The sequence below is a fragment of the Balaenoptera borealis genome (genome assembly GCF_965194805.1).
Source record: "Balaenoptera borealis genome assembly, chromosome: 3".
Lineage (NCBI taxonomy): Eukaryota > Metazoa > Chordata > Mammalia > Artiodactyla > Balaenopteridae > Balaenoptera > Balaenoptera borealis.
In genome coordinates this window covers 118,679,106-118,695,206 of record NC_138866.1, presented here as the reverse complement: position 1 = coordinate 118,695,206, position 16,101 = coordinate 118,679,106, and the positions used below count along the sequence as shown (strand labels likewise).

The 16,101-nt window shown below is 33.0% G+C and overlaps 1 protein-coding gene across 8 annotated transcripts in view; it reads right to left on the bottom strand.

Moving 5' to 3' along the window:
* Positions 1-16,101, bottom strand: part of LRRC49 (leucine rich repeat containing 49) — a 127,366-nt gene that overhangs the window by 83,895 nt on the left and 27,370 nt on the right. Inside the window, exon 1 of one of the 8 annotated variants that reach the window (XM_082383570.1) lies at positions 30-16,076. The exons of 6 other annotated variants lie outside the window; for them this stretch is intronic. The gene's annotated coding sequence lies outside the window, so the exon portion shown is untranslated. Of the gene's footprint in view, positions 1-29; positions 16,077-16,101 lie in introns of those variants that run through there. One more of the 8 variants, XM_082383571.1, reaches the window with a different exon arrangement.

Genomic DNA, 16,101 nt, shown 5'->3' with positions numbered 1-16,101 from the left:
AATATATAGTCATTTCTATTTACTGCAACCTTGCTAGACCACTGATTCCTACTGGAGATTGAGCTCCATTCTTCTCCACTGCAGATTAAATGGGAGGGTTTCAGTACATCCGCAGAACAAGCTGCACCACTCACAAGGTAACAAGCACTGAAGAGAACAGAGGGAGATGCTGCTGCTAGCCTCTTCAAGCATGCTTTTGGGAAAGGAGCCAAAATGCTACTTCAGCTTTTCAACTGTAGCACAAATACAGTACGATCAAACATTTGTTAAACATCACTTCTAAAACGAAGCTGCTCAAATGCTTTACATTTTAAATTTATGCAATCAGCTTTCCAAACAGTACTGAGAATTTCAAAGCTATTTACCTCACTATTCTCAAACCCACAGAAATATACCACTCAGTTACAAATGAACCAGTACACTGACAATTCCCCTGTAACACTGAAAGTAGATCATAATAAGTGACAACGGAGGGCATCGTTAAGGACAAATTCCAATCTAAGCAAGAATCAGAGACTCTTACAATTGGAAATCTATGTTGTTCTGTTTAGGTGCAGCACCCCTGAGCAAAACACTGCTGTTTAAACATAGTTACCTTTAGCAAATATTGAAATGTTTTGGCCCAAATGATTTTTTACTAATTTTATTAAGCGAAAAGACACAAACCTTCTGAAAAGTATGACATATTCTGGAATACCAGAATCTTGACAGGAAGCTTAGTAATTTACCTAGATTATTCACATGAGAAAAAGTAAACAGTTGAGGTTGTTGCAGGGGCAGCGTGGGAGAGGGGTGGAAAGGTGACCCAGGACACATACTGTCATACATACAGAAGCCAAGAAAGGACAAGATTCCAGTTATCCTGACTTCCAATGCTCTGCTCTTTAAAATACTACACACAGTGCTACTTTCATATTAAATGTTTTTCATTTTTAAGGGCAATATTGTTTAAAATAATTCCTAGTTATATGAGATTGAATGATGCTAATAAAAGTATGTACATTTTAAATATTATTGGGACCAATATTTAAACCCAATCAAAACTTGTTTTACTGTTTGCATAAGTCATCGTCTTTTTTCCTCCCTCCTTTTCTTCCTCCCTTTTAAAACTACCATTATTTCCAAGACCCAATAAAAATTTAGGCAATGCATTAAAATTACAGACAAGATCAGCTTTTCCAAAAACAGTTCATTTATTTATTTTTTAAAGCTTGTTATACCAAGAAAACATAAAGTGATAGAATTGTGGCAGAGCCACGTCTCACTGATTTTTGAGAGGACATAGGAGAAATGAATCTGGCTTAAGACATTCTCCCACATAGCTTCCCTCGTGTACCATTCTTCAACCTTCTCTCAACCCCTTAGACCCTAATCCATGTAAAAGAAATACAACTACCAGTGATCAAAACACTGGCTATGTATACCATTCACTTGGCATTACCATTCTCAGGCCCACCCCTGAAAAGCCTGTTCCACAGATGTGAGTTAGTGATTTTGAGAGTTTTTCAACCATGGTCAAAGAATAAGTCTTCAGAAAACAGTAAGACAATCAAATTTGCCTCACTGGGTGACAGGCTCTATATATTGGCAAACTTCTGAATCATCTCCACCAGCTACCTCTCACTGATATTCCCAGAAATGAGAGTACAGTGAGGGAAGGGAGGAGAGCTGGATTACCTCTTTTTGTTCCAGGGCCTAATTTCCAAAGGAAAGGGTAGCTTGCTTCCTATCTGGTCTCTAGAAGTTTAGAGTCACAGCCAGATTGAAAGCCTTCTCTGTTTGAGGAATCCCTCTTCTCCTAAATTCTTCCTGGAACCTACGTGAGATATTTCTGGGCATAAACATTGTTTGCTGACATCTAACTGGTTGAAACTGAGAAGCAGTAGCCGGAATCTCCTTTGAATCAAGGCACCTTAAAAAAAAATACACTTGTCTCTTTGAGCCCCAGCCCACCACCTTCAAAGACTACAGACACACAGATACCTTTCAAGACATAATTTTTTTGCTATTAAAATATAAACTCAAATTACATCAGGTATAAATTGTGAGAAAAGGGTTTTTAAGTTTATTTGATTACAGTGTTTTGTACTTATCTTCATTTAAGAAACAAAATTTTACCAGAAGTTTTTATCAAGTTTTCAAAATTATTAACTCTCATTACCTGATAGAGCTATAAAAAATATTCACAAGTTGAAAAACTAAAAATCAGAATTCAACTACACATACCCCAAAACCATTTTAGTAGATAGCCTTTCCAGAACTTTAAAAAGCAAAATAATTACCCACAGTAATTCTTGTTGTTCCAAATTTCATTCCTATAAGAAAACTGTAACTTTAATCTTTCTAGCAATTCTAAGGTATACTTTGTAATGAATTTCTAGCATTACAATAGACAAAAAGAAAACATCCTATTTATCGTATCAATTATCTATGCAGGAGTTATTTACAGAAAAAAAGATTGCTGAAAGCTACTAGAAGATGGTTGCTCTAATATGAGAGTAAACCAAAGATGTAGAAACATAAGATCCAGGAATTTGATTCACTATTGGAGGCAACAGAAATCCAAGGATGTCATCTCCATAGCAGGCCTAAGGGCAACCAGTCTACATTAGAGGCAGAGGACAGAGGGCTCCAGAAGGGGTATCTTTGAAGAGAGAAAATGAAACAGATAGATTACTTGAGATCTTTGCCGATACAGAGAAGAATTTTAGAGTTCTCTTAGGGAGTTTGGACATTAATTAATGGTACTTAAATAGAACCTTCAATTAATGGGAGAAGTGAGACAGTTATTAATGCCAGAGAAAAGAAAAGTTTAACATAATGGTCCAATATTCACTTTGAAAAGCTCATCTTGCTGTGCCAGACAATCCTAATCTATTATATCATAAATTCATCAATCTGAAGCCACTGCACTAAAGACCCACCTTAAACCAGACCCCCAAGAAATCTCAAAAATAAATACCTTGCCTTAGCCCTTAAAGACATGACTAAGACTATGTCAGGGAAATGTGCTCTTCTTGTCAGTAAGTAATAATCTCGGTTTTTCTTTATCAGCAGGTTATTCTGGTGCCACTTTGGGGAAGCCAGCACTCAACAATCTGCTTATCAAAAATATATATAATTATTTTGGAATAATGGGGAAAGGAGAAATAAGGGGCTAAAGATAATTTAAGAAAGCTAAATCCTCATAACTTTGAGAAAAAGTCAGCACATTTATTTCACTGTCAAGTGTCAAACACTACCAGAAATTCTTTTCTGGAGGTAACTATTTCACAGGCAGTAAAACTATTGCAAAGAGGCAATAACATACCTAAAATAACAAAAAGAAGATGAAATAAAATATTTACATATAGGGGAATATTTATAGCTCCTTTGTTAACCTTCTCTTAGTGTCAAATTTATTATATTTAACAAAACACAATTCCAGAATCACATTCAAAATATGTTTTAAAGTAAGACTCAAAACCATTTCATATATTAAAAAATATAATCCTTTAAAAATTACTTACTACAAGATTATGAGAGGATTATAATTCTTTATTTTTCAAAAGAATAATGACCTGCCGTTTTAGAAACATGCTTGTCCTACTCAACTCAGACAGCTTTCCATATTCCTAAACTTCACAAAAGAACTAAATGATTCAGCAATCTGACTATGTGTAGAACATCTATTACTGGAGCTATTTTTAGAGCAGCCTCCTGCAGAGGAATAAGGAAGAAGAAGGGTGAAGAGATAGAGGCTTTGGCATGCCTCAAGGAGCACAAAGATGACTATAATAAAATCATGGCTACTCTCATTTTGGTATCTATTCTGTTATACGAAAAAGTCAGAGTTAAAATATGTATGGGTAATTATTTTAATTTTGAGAAGTAAAAACAGATTTATTAACAAAGCACTGAATAAGTTTGAAAAAAACAAAGAAAAAAGTATTCTTTTCTATAAAAAGCTTTATAAAATTAATTCCAAAATAACTACTTGCTATAGCCATCACTTTGTAACACAGACACATATTATATGAGGAATAATATGTGTAAGCCGTCATATCAACAACTCATCATACTTTTATTTGCCATGAAAAATGTCCGTTATCTGCCTCTATTATCCAAAGGCATTAATATGTGTATCTACTTTTTATATTTATTTACTACTCATTACATGACATTAGATATCAGTCAATCTAGCTGCAAGCTACTCTTTCAGTCTGATTTTCTTCTATACACTGTTGTAATTCCCCCCAAACAAAAAGGAACTAAAAACCAGATTAATAAACACGCACTGATGCTCTGACTAAGAGATTTCCAGTCTTCATAATCTAAGAGAGCTAGATATAACAGCTATGAGGAAAACCAGAAAAAGTCTCAATTTCACAATCATAGGACTTTCCACATTTGAATTTGTAGTTCAAATTTACATCACATGCATGATCTAACAAGACTCCTCATAAAAAGGGTCCCCAGCATTCTCGCCCCCTGGCAAAACTCACTGGAAAGACACAAACTCAATTCAGACTTTATGGCATTTGGACAATCCCAAATGATCAAGTTATGGGAAAAAATTACTGTGAGCAAGAGTAAGAATAAATTTTAGGCAACAAATGTAGAATTACCAAAAACCTAAGAAAACATAATAACTTGATCAAGACTATGGAACATCTATGTTTAAAATTACTAGAGAAATAAAATGAATCAAAACATGAGGGAAAAAAAGATGCTATAAATAAAGGTATCTGGGCATTTAGTTTTTTAAAAATCCATGCAGAACTTCTAGAAGCAAAAAATTATTGTCATTATTAAAAACTCATGGATGGACTGAAAATCAGATTAGACAAAACTGAGGAGAAAGTTAGTGAACTGAAAGATAGCATTAAAGAAGTAAAAATCATGCAGAAATGTAGCAGAGAAAAATAAGAATGACGAAAATTTTAAGAAACAAAACTAGAACAAGAAGGTCCATACCATGTCTAGCAAGTGTGTACGAAGTAGAAAAAGAGAAAGTGGGATAAGGCAATATTTGAAAATATAAAGGCTCAGAATGTTCCCATAATTAGTAAAAGAAATGAACCTGCAGATTCATAAAACACAAATATTAGGTATGCTAATAAAATTACCGTATTTAATCAAATCTAAGATACCATCTCACAATTATTTTATGTAACACCTGGTGAAAATAAACTTATGATTAACCAATAATAAAATATCACTTTGAATTTTTATTTCATTATTACTGAAAGAGCTCTTTTAGATTTATTTAACCATACATCATTCTTATTCACACATAAAATCTAAGCAAATTAAATTCATTAAATTAATGATCTCCCCAAATATCTCCACGTATTATAAAGCTAGAGTTATTAGACAGTATAGTCTTGGCATAATGGTAGACAAATAGATGTAACAGAATAGAAGGTTCAGAAAAAGACTGATTTGATTATAACTCAATTTTGAAAAAGAAACCAATTTAATTCAATGGGGAAAGCAAGGTCTTTTGAATAAAAGGCAATGGATCAAATAGACATCCCTATTTGGGAAAAATGAATCATGACCTCTACATCTCACACCATACACAAAATTTAATTAAAGGTGGATGACAGACATAAAATGAAGGTAAAACTATAAGCCTTCTGGAAAAAAACAGAGGAGAACATATTTATGATATTGGGGTAAGCAAAGACTTTCTAGACAAGACAAAAAATGCACTAATGATAAAAGAAAACAAATTGATAAATTGTATGTCACTAAAATTTAAAGCTTTTACATATCAAAAACATTGTTATGAAAGCAAAAAGGAAGCCATGAAGAAAATACATTCAATACCTATACGAAACAAAGGACTGAATCTAGAATAAAGATCCACCACATTCAAGGATAAAAAGAGAACCCATTTTTTTAAAATGGGCAAAAGACTTGAACTGATACTTCACAAAGGGATATGCCAGGATGGCCAATAAGTAATTGGAGAGATGCTCAATATCATTAGTCACTAAGTAACTGCAAATTAAAGCTACAATGAAAATCATAGTATCACTAAACTTATAAAGACTGTCAATGTCAAATGTTGGCAAGGATGTGGAGCAATTAGAATTCTCACTTATTGCTGGTGGGAGTGTAAAATGGTATAATCACTTTATACAACTGTCTAGCAGTTTCTAATAAATTTAGACACCCACCTACCTCATGGTTCAGTAATGATATGCCTACATATTTATGTAAGAGAAGTAAGAGTATATGTCCAACAAAGTAAATATATAAATAAAAGACCACAAGAATATTCATAGCAGCTTTATTTGTAAGAGCCAAAAATTGGAAATACCGAAGATGCTTGTGAGCAGAAGAATGAAAATGCAAACTGTATTTACACAATAAATACAACTCAACAAGTAAAAAGAACTACTGATACACACAGCAAAATGGAGGAATATCGAAACATTATGTTTAGTACACAAAAGTGTACACACTTTATATTTTTATATATATATATATATATATATTTAAAATAAAAATTTCAAAAACAAGCAAAATTAATCCATGGGGATAAAAGTCAGGAAACCTCTGGGGCAGGGAAAGGCATTGATTGGAAAGGGGCAAAAGGAACTTTCTGGAGTGATAGAAATGTTTTCTCTCTTAACCTGGGTGGTAGGCAAATGAAAGTACACTTATATAAAAAAAATTATTTTTTTAACTGTACAGTTTTGTGCATTTTACTGTATCTAATTATACTTCAATAAAGTACGGAGGGAAAGTTTTCATATTTAGAGTTCAACTTCTGAATCCCTATTTAACTAATAATGTCCATGCTTTTCACACAATATTGTCTTCTATGCCATCAAGAACATTGGTGATGCAATATATCCTAAAGTGTGCTCTATTATCGTCTACAGGAGCGTCTTCCAAGCTGCTGACAACCATTCTTATGTTTTGATATTGTTAAGGTAAAGAAACACTAGTGCTATGGTCTGAATGTTTGTGTCGCCTCCAAATTCACATGTTGAAATCCTAACCACCAAGAATGGTGGTATTAGGAGGTACAACCTTTGTGAGGTGCTGAAGTCATGAGGGTGGAGCCCTCATGTATAGGATTAGTGCCTTATAAAAGAGACCCGACAGAGAGCTCTAGCCTCTTCCATCATGTGAGGACACAGAGAGAAAGTGACAGCTATGGACCAGGAAGAGAGCTCTCACCAGAATGTAACCATGCTGGCCCCTTGATCTTGGATTTTCTAGACTCCAGAACCGTGAGAAATAAATTTGTGTTGCTTATAAGCTACCCAGTCTGGGCTATCTTGTTATAGCAGCCCAAATGGACTAAGACACAAGCATTAATTATCCATACAGCTTCCTGTTGCTTTGAAATTTCTTCCACCTATTCCAAGGAGTTTGCTCAATTTCTCCTGCCTTCAGTTATATTGCTTGGCATGTGATAAGCAACTTCTCTGAACCTATCTCAGTAGCAAAATGTAACAGCTTTGTCAAACGTGGTTATCTTCCTGTTAAAGTATTTGATTGTTAATTAGCAGAAAATGTGGAATTGCAGTCATTCCTCCGATGTATGTTTCACTAATATTAAATTTAGGTCTTTGCTGTTCTATTTCCATGCCTTTTTGAATAGAGTTAATATTTCATTTCACTTCCAAATCATTGTATAATCTTTTAAAATACATTTTGAAGAGTAATTAAACTCAACACATGTAATACCAACAATTGAAATGACAATAATATAAACAGTTATAACCAAGTTCACATATATATAGCAGTGAAATTGCTGTAGCCTGTCCAATATTGATTTTAAGATGCCCTATGTAGATTGTAAGACATATTCAGATTTGAGAGTTGTTGACATACAGAAAAATGCATGTCTCAAATTGGTCAAATATGGTAGTTCCACATCTAAACACATCATAGTGAGTCTGAAGGACTTCAAAAAGAAATCTTATAATCTTAAAATAGAGGAAGAAAAAGACTGCCTACAAAAAATGACAGTAGACATTTTAATTACAATAATAAAAAGCCAAAGACAATGGAATATGAGCTTCAAACAAATGGGAGAAAAACAACAACAACAAAAACACCAAACAATTTGGTTTGATTCAACCAAATCAAACAGTCATGAGTAAAAACAAAATAAACAAATTATTAGACAAACAAACTGAGAGAGCTTACTACCACCAGAGCCATAGGAACTTTATCTAAATTATGTATTTGGGGAGGAGTAGTGAACCCAAACAAGCATGTGGATGAATCCAAATAAGCATTGACTGAAAACATAGGAATTAAAATATCTAAATTGGGTAGTAAAAAAATAAAAAGGAAATACTAGACAACAAAAGCATGCCACATGGGAGGACTTTACTGGATTAAATGATTCTAAGGTCCTTATTTGAGAAGAGCGTAGGGATGTGTATTAACACTATAATTTAAGACAAGTGTGTATTTTAAAATGGTAAGACTAACCATTAAAGTGAAGAAGAATAGAGAAAATTCCGTCAACTCGAAATAAGACACAAGAAAAAAAAACAGCACAGGAAAAGCAGGACAAATAGAAAGCGTGAAATAACATCAAAGTGATAAATGTAAATATATCAGTAATCACAATTAGTAACAGATGAAAGTCTCTGGTCAGAAGACAGATCCTCAGATTGTAAATTTAAAAAGGAGTGTGCATTCTTTATAAGAAAAAGGCTGAAAGTTAAAGAACACTTAATATGATTCATTGAGAAGAACTCAACAACACTACTGTTAATATTCCTGCCAAAAGTACATAACATGAATCTAACCATTAGGAAACAATTAGACAAGTCCAAACTAAGTAACATTCTACAAAATAATAAACTGATAGTCTTCAAAAATGTCAATGTCAGGAAATACAAAGAAAGACTCAGGTACCATCCCAGATTAAAGACGACTAGGGAGACATAAAAACTGAATGCAATGTATGATCTTGGATTTTGTTTTGCTATAAAGGACACTACTGAGATAATTGGGAAAATCTGAATGGGAACTATAGATTAGATATTAGTATCAGATCAATGTTAATTTCTTGATTTTGATAATTATAATATGGTTATGTAAAAGAATTCCTTGTTTTTAGGAAATACACACTAAAGTATATGAAAATAAAGAAGCATTATGTCTACAACTTTTAAATGGTTCAGAAAAATATATATATATTTTTTTTATACATATATATTTATATGTATAAAATATATACATAGAGAGAGAGATTGGTAGCTATAAAGAGAAGGGAAGAAAGAGAATGATCAAGAGAGAGGATAAAGCAAATGTACTAAAATGTTATCATTTAAGGACTCTGAGTGAAGGGTACTGGGAATTCTTTATACTATTGGTGCAGCAGTTTCTGAAATTATGTCAAAATTTTAAATTTTAAAAAGGTTAAGGGATCAAAAACATATACCAGGAAAAAAACAACCAAAAGAAAGCTGATATTAACATTAGACTAAATAAATGTAAAGGCAAGAAGTATTGTTAGCTTCATGACATATACTACATACTTAGAACAGTGCTTGGCATGTAGCCTATGCTGATAAAATACTTACAAAATGAAGGAGTTAGTAATAAAGGCAGTTAATACATAATTATAAAAGAAACAACTTACCAGGAAGATACATCAATTTAAATCTTGAAGCACCTAGAAACACAGCTTTCAATACTGACCACATACTAGGCAAATATACTGATAGTAAGTATTGACTATAAATAGTAACTGCACACTAGGCAATAAAGCAAACCTTAACAAACCAATTACATATAATCAATTCATTGGCCACAATGCAATTAAATTAGAGAAGAATGACAAAAAAAGAGTAATAAATCCATACATATCAAAAAGTTTAAATACACTTTTAAATATGCACTTGGATCAAAGAAGAAATAATGGAACTTAGAAAATATTTAGAACTAAATAATAATAAAAATACTAAATTTCAAAACTTCTTTGAAGAAGCTGAAGTGGCAGTTAGAGGGAAATTTATAGCCTTATATGCTTACATCAAAAAATAAAAAAGACTGAAAACCAATGTATCAAATACCTAACACAAAACTTTAGAGAGAAAAATTTTTAAATAGAGGAAATAAGAAAGATAAGAATAAAAGTCAATAAAATAATATTTTTAAAAGCTGTAAGAGGGGTTCAAGAAAGCTAAAAGCTGGTTCTTTGAAACTACTAGTAAGATAAACAAACCTCAGACAATACTGATCAAGAAAAAAGAAAGTATAAATAAGCATTATTAGAAATGACAAGAGGAACAAGATTATAGATAGAGCAGCCAAAAAATAAAATAAAAAAAGAATTTAGATGAAAGGAAACTACAACGTATCAAAACTGATGTCCACTATTATACTGAGTCAACAGTTTAAAACTATGCAGATTATTTTACAAGAAAAATTCTACCAAAATATTCAAGGAACAGATCATCTTTATCTCATATAAGCTGAGATTTATACCAAATAGGAAATCAAAATAGGGAATCACAGAATATTAAAATAGGAAACACTCTTCAACTTATTTTATGAGGCTAGTATAACCCTGATAGCAGAAAAGAACAATAAAAAGAAATTACAGGCCAATATCATTTATTATCATAGTTGTGAATATTGTGAATCAAATATTAGCAAACAAAAAAGGAATGTGTATGATATATAGCCCATAATATATATAACAACCCAAAATGCTAGAATGACTTATCATTACAAAAATCTTTTAATATAATTTTCAAAATTAAGATTAAAGAAGAATCCATATGACAATCTAAGGATTGTAGAAAAATTATTTAATAAAATCCAACAACCATTCATAATATAAACTCTAAGCAAACTAAAAATAGAGGATAATTTCTTCAGACTGATAAATGGCATTTAGCAAACATAGACAGTGATGCATTTCCTTTAAAATCAGGAATAAGGCAAGGAGGACCACTTTTGTTTCTTTATTCAACTTTGTACTAGAGGTTAAGTCAAACTTCAGTCTAGCTCAGTCAAATAAGTAGAAACAAAATATATAATGATTAAAGAAAAACTATCATTGTTCGAAAAAAATTATAATTGTCTAACCAGAAAATCTAAGATAATCTACAGACACACTATTAGAATTGTTAAGTGTCTGAGCAAGGTTTCTGGATTTAAGGTCAATGAACCAAAATCAACTGTGGTTCCATATACTAGTAACAGTAAGAAATCTATTTCTGACCAAAAAAATTTACAATGACAACAAAAAAGTATAAGATATATGGACGATATCTAACAAAAACAAATAATGATCTATGGAGAAAAGCATAAAAATCATCAAATGAGACATATGAATTGAGAAATGTGCTCTAGTCATACTTTGCCATTCATATTAATATACCATGTTCACATTATGATATTGAGCCTGCAATGTCATAAAAACATCAGCTGTCTTCAATTTAAAAGATAGTCCAATCAAACAGACCAGTAGGGTTATTCGTGAAACTTAACATGCTATTTTTAGAGTGTATACAGAAAAAGAAAAGACCAAGATAATTTTTTTTAAAAGGAAGGAAGGCTGGGAAAGGAAGGAAAGGGAAAGGAAGATTGGGGACCTCATTCTACTAGCTCTTAGAACATAATAGAAAGTTATAGTTATTATGACAGTGTTATATTGGAACATGGATAGAGACCAAATAAACAGACCAGAGAGGCCAGGCACAGACCCACGCATGTGTGGATATTTAATTTGCTAAAGGAAGATACTGCCAAGGGGAGAGGGAAGAACAAAAAGAATTCACTTTTCAATAAAACGTGCTGGGACAATTGGTAATCCATGAGAAAAAAAAAAAAATGAAATTGGATTTCAACTGCACATCACAAGCAAAAGTCAATTCCAAATAGATGAAACACCTCTATGTGAAGAATAACTTTAAAACTCTTGTTAGACAACACAGAAAAATATCTTTATGTCCTCAGCCCATAAGAAAGGATTTTTCCAACAAAAAGAAGAAACAATAAAGGAAACTATTGATGATTTTTACTTCTGTTTCTCAAAAGACAGCAGAAACAAAAGAAATACTACAGATCAATATGAAAGAGAAAAAAAAATGTTATTACAATGGGCAAAGGATAAGGCTATTTGCAGAAGAGGCAATCTCAATGTCAAAACTGAAAAAAAGATGAAAGGCATTCAATCTCACTGGAAATTAAAATTAAAATCTCAATATAATATATACAATTTCATAGTTACAAGACTGGCAGAAATGAAAATGTCTGACAACATCAAGTGTCACTAAGGTTGTGAGGTTAAAGGAACCCTCGGGTAATGCTGATGGGAATGTAATTTGGTACAACCACTTTGAGAAAAACGTGGTGCTAGCTGATAAAATGAAATGATGTGCATAATCCTGGCACCCAGCAATGCTTCTCCCAAGTATCCACCACTGAGCATTATTTTTCAAATGCAGGTTGCAACCAATTTTTCATTCGTCAAGAAATCAATTCAGTAGATTGAGACTAACTTTTTTTTGAGTCCAACATTTTTTAATGAGATAGAATAGACTAGGATATACCAGAATGGATTGCAGTAAGGGTAGGTATAGTCATGAAATGCTTGTTTCCATTATTTATAATGTACTCATATAAATATGTATTTAATTACTGGGTTTCAATGTAAATTTTATTTATTACTATAGATTATGGCTAAAAAATGTCTGAAAGCCACTGTCCTGGAGAAATTGTTATAATTATGCACAAAAAGACATGTACAAAAATGTTATTTCTTCTTAATGACAAAAAATTAGAAATAATATTAATGTCCATAAAGAGAAGAATAAATATTTAGTTACAATCACACAGTGGGATACTATATAACAATGGAAATTAGTGAACTGGAGCTACAGGTATCAACATAGATAAATCTCAAAGCATAATAAACATAACTTACAGAAGATATGTACAGTTTGATGATATCATTTACAGAACGCTTAAAAGCATGCAAAACAATTACTTCATTGTTTAGGGGTATATATATGGGGTTGTTTAGGGATATATACAGGAAAAGGAAAAAGACATGCATAGGAATAAACACCAAATTCATAACTGTGGTTACCTCTGCAAAGGAGGGAGGGAATGTGTTGGAGGAGGGTTACATAGTAGGCCTCAACTATATTGAAAAGGTTTTTACTTATCAAGTTCATTGGTGGACATACAGATGTTTGTAATATTATTTCCTATTCTTTGGGAATGTCTGAAATGTTTCATAGTTTTTTAAAAGGGAAAGATACCATATAAACTTAAAAGACATTTGGTTAGAAATTTATAAAATTTCCAAGAAAAAGATCAGTGAATTTAATACAATAAACAATGACTTTTCTATGTCGAAAATACCAGTGAAGAAGGTTTCGGATAAGATGGTAAAGTAGGTAATGCCTTTGTTTCATCTCCTTCCCAAGATTCAATGGGTGAAACAAACAAACAAAAAATACACAAAATGAGTGAATCCATGGAAATGATAAAAACAAGAGAGCTATTAATAGATCAACATTTTTGATGAATTTCAGGAAGGTGGAAAGCAGATAGGATCTCATTGGGGATAACCCTGAACAGAGAAAACTGCGGCTCAGAACTGGCAGGAGAGATGCTCCACTGCAAATGCAGCAATTCCTTCCAGAAGAACGCCACCTTCCACGCTCAGAGTCAGTACATACAAAGAACAGGCGTGGACTATGGGTAACTGTGGCTAATCAAGTAGATGTGTTATTAAAGATCTGTCTACTCAACAGCTATTCCTGGAACACCAACAAACCCACCCCACCCCCAGCCCACTCCCACCCCTGTCATGCACACACACAACCGGGTACAGAGCAGCTGACTGAAGAAAACCTCAGCTAGAGCCTCAGGATCTGTTCTCCAACAAAACAGTATCAAGGAAGGATGGACAGCATGGGTATTTTATCTATGGAGATGGTTAATAACTGCTACAGTAGAACCAGAGGGGGAAAAGGAATGGCAATTTCAGCTGACGCAAAAGTTACTGAAGTCCTTCTTACCCGCACCCACACACATACACAAAGTAGTTTTTCTTATTTTGGCAGTTACAGAGTGAGGCTCCCTATTCCCTTCCACTCACGCTAAAGGGAAGTCAGCCAGTGTGTGGGATTCAACAACTTACACAAATCTAGTGATCATTCTAGGGAGAGATTTTGTGGTTAAAAAGACCTATTCAGCTGCACAGGAGAGCCAGCCACTCCTTAACATAGTCCTTCATTTAAGGATTACCAGCTATTGAGGAAAATCAAAACCACAAGAGAAAAAAAAGCAAAAAGAATAAGTATGATAACTGACCCTGGAAAAAAGAAGAGACAATTTAAAAAAAACCCCCCAAAAAAAGAATCCTCAGATTTAAAAGTCTCTTGGCTCTTTTAGGAAAAGGATGCTTCAAAAAAGAAATAGAGTTGGAAAAGTTTCTGATTTTTTCTTACACATATATTCACAATATCCAATCAATTAATATGCATAATACTTATTATCATGATAATTATACCATATGCATAATACTTAATAAATCTTTTTCACTTTTAGAAATTAAGACAATTTCCTTTTCCATAAGATGTTTACTGCTGCCTAATCTATAACAGTAATGATTAGACATAATACTCAATGGGAAATTCGGTAAGCAATTTCCTGGATGTGTATTATACATTTTCCAAATGAAAGACAAAACATAGACAGGAATACGCTAAGGCCAATAGATTTCTGTACTCCACTCTACCAAAGCTTTTTGGATTCTTACCATACCCAATGTCCCTAGGACAGATTAAGTCCAGTCTGAACAGTTCTAGAGACAGCAATGTAACAGATTAATATGGGTGCCTTTTAAAATAAACAAGCCATTTCCAATATTTAAATCCAGTCTGGGGGAAGAGCTGGCAGAATTTAGAGGTTCTGGGATAACTCCATGTCTTAGAGAAGGTTCTGAAATTATCCCAACCTCCTAGAAGATATGAGCATTACTTGGCTCAGACTTTCTGGGAAAATTTCAAAATGAAACCAATCTGTAAAATGAGGCCTAGAGATAAGGCATCATCTGTCTCCCAGCTTTTTCCAGTGTACCACTTACAGTACATTTAACTATTTACTAAGGAACTCAATGTCTTGAAAAAGTTAATCAGATTTTACCTTTAAAAGTGCTTAAACGATACCCAAAGAAAACCTAATGTAGTTTTTCTATTCCATGTAAACAAAGGAAACTTGTTAAAAGAACAAATGTTTTTATAAATCCTCAGATGTCTTCTTGGCCTGCATCATGTCATACAGCTGAAAGTCATGTTTCTAGAGCTCTTCATATATGCACAAGTTCAAAATACCTGAGCATCAAGCTGTGATTTAGTTGCTAAACTTGAATAAAACTATAAATCTAACGAAGTTCATCCTCAGAGTTTCAGAGTAGCCTTTCTATATAGTTTTGTCCCCACAATGCCAACTCTTCTTCCTGCTCACATGCCAGCTTTCTACAATATTTATATCTTTTTTCAGAACCAGCAAGCCGAAAAGGACTCTAGCGATGATCTAGCTCAATGTCCTCATTTTAGAGAAAAGTAAACTGAGGCTTACAGAGTTAAAGTGATTTACCCAAGGTCACATAGATAATGAGAGCTGAAGCAGGCCTGCACTTGGCCTCTCATGTCCTATGTAACAATGCTCTTTCCACCATACCAAGCTGCCTTTGAAAAACTGCAAAGAATATGATATTTATGCATGTCTTCAAAGCCCTCAACCACTCTTCTCTGTGCCTTTTCCCTCTTGGTGCAACAAGTTATCAACTTTCAGTCAACAAGAACCTTCTTTCTTATTAATTGTATTCCTATAACAACACAGGAAAGGATTCAGTATTCATTTACCACTAGTTGATTCATTTACTGATAACACTTGTGCTCCTAATTTTACATTTATCTTTTAGAATGGAAAACACCACAACATTTCCCAAATCAAAATATTATAAAGCTTAACAATTATATTCACAATTTAAATTCAGAAAAAAACTAAATTACTTTAGATTCTTACTTTGCAGACAGCAATGCTATAACATTTATTTCATTCCCTTAAAAGAAAAGCCAGAAATCACATATTGATTCCATT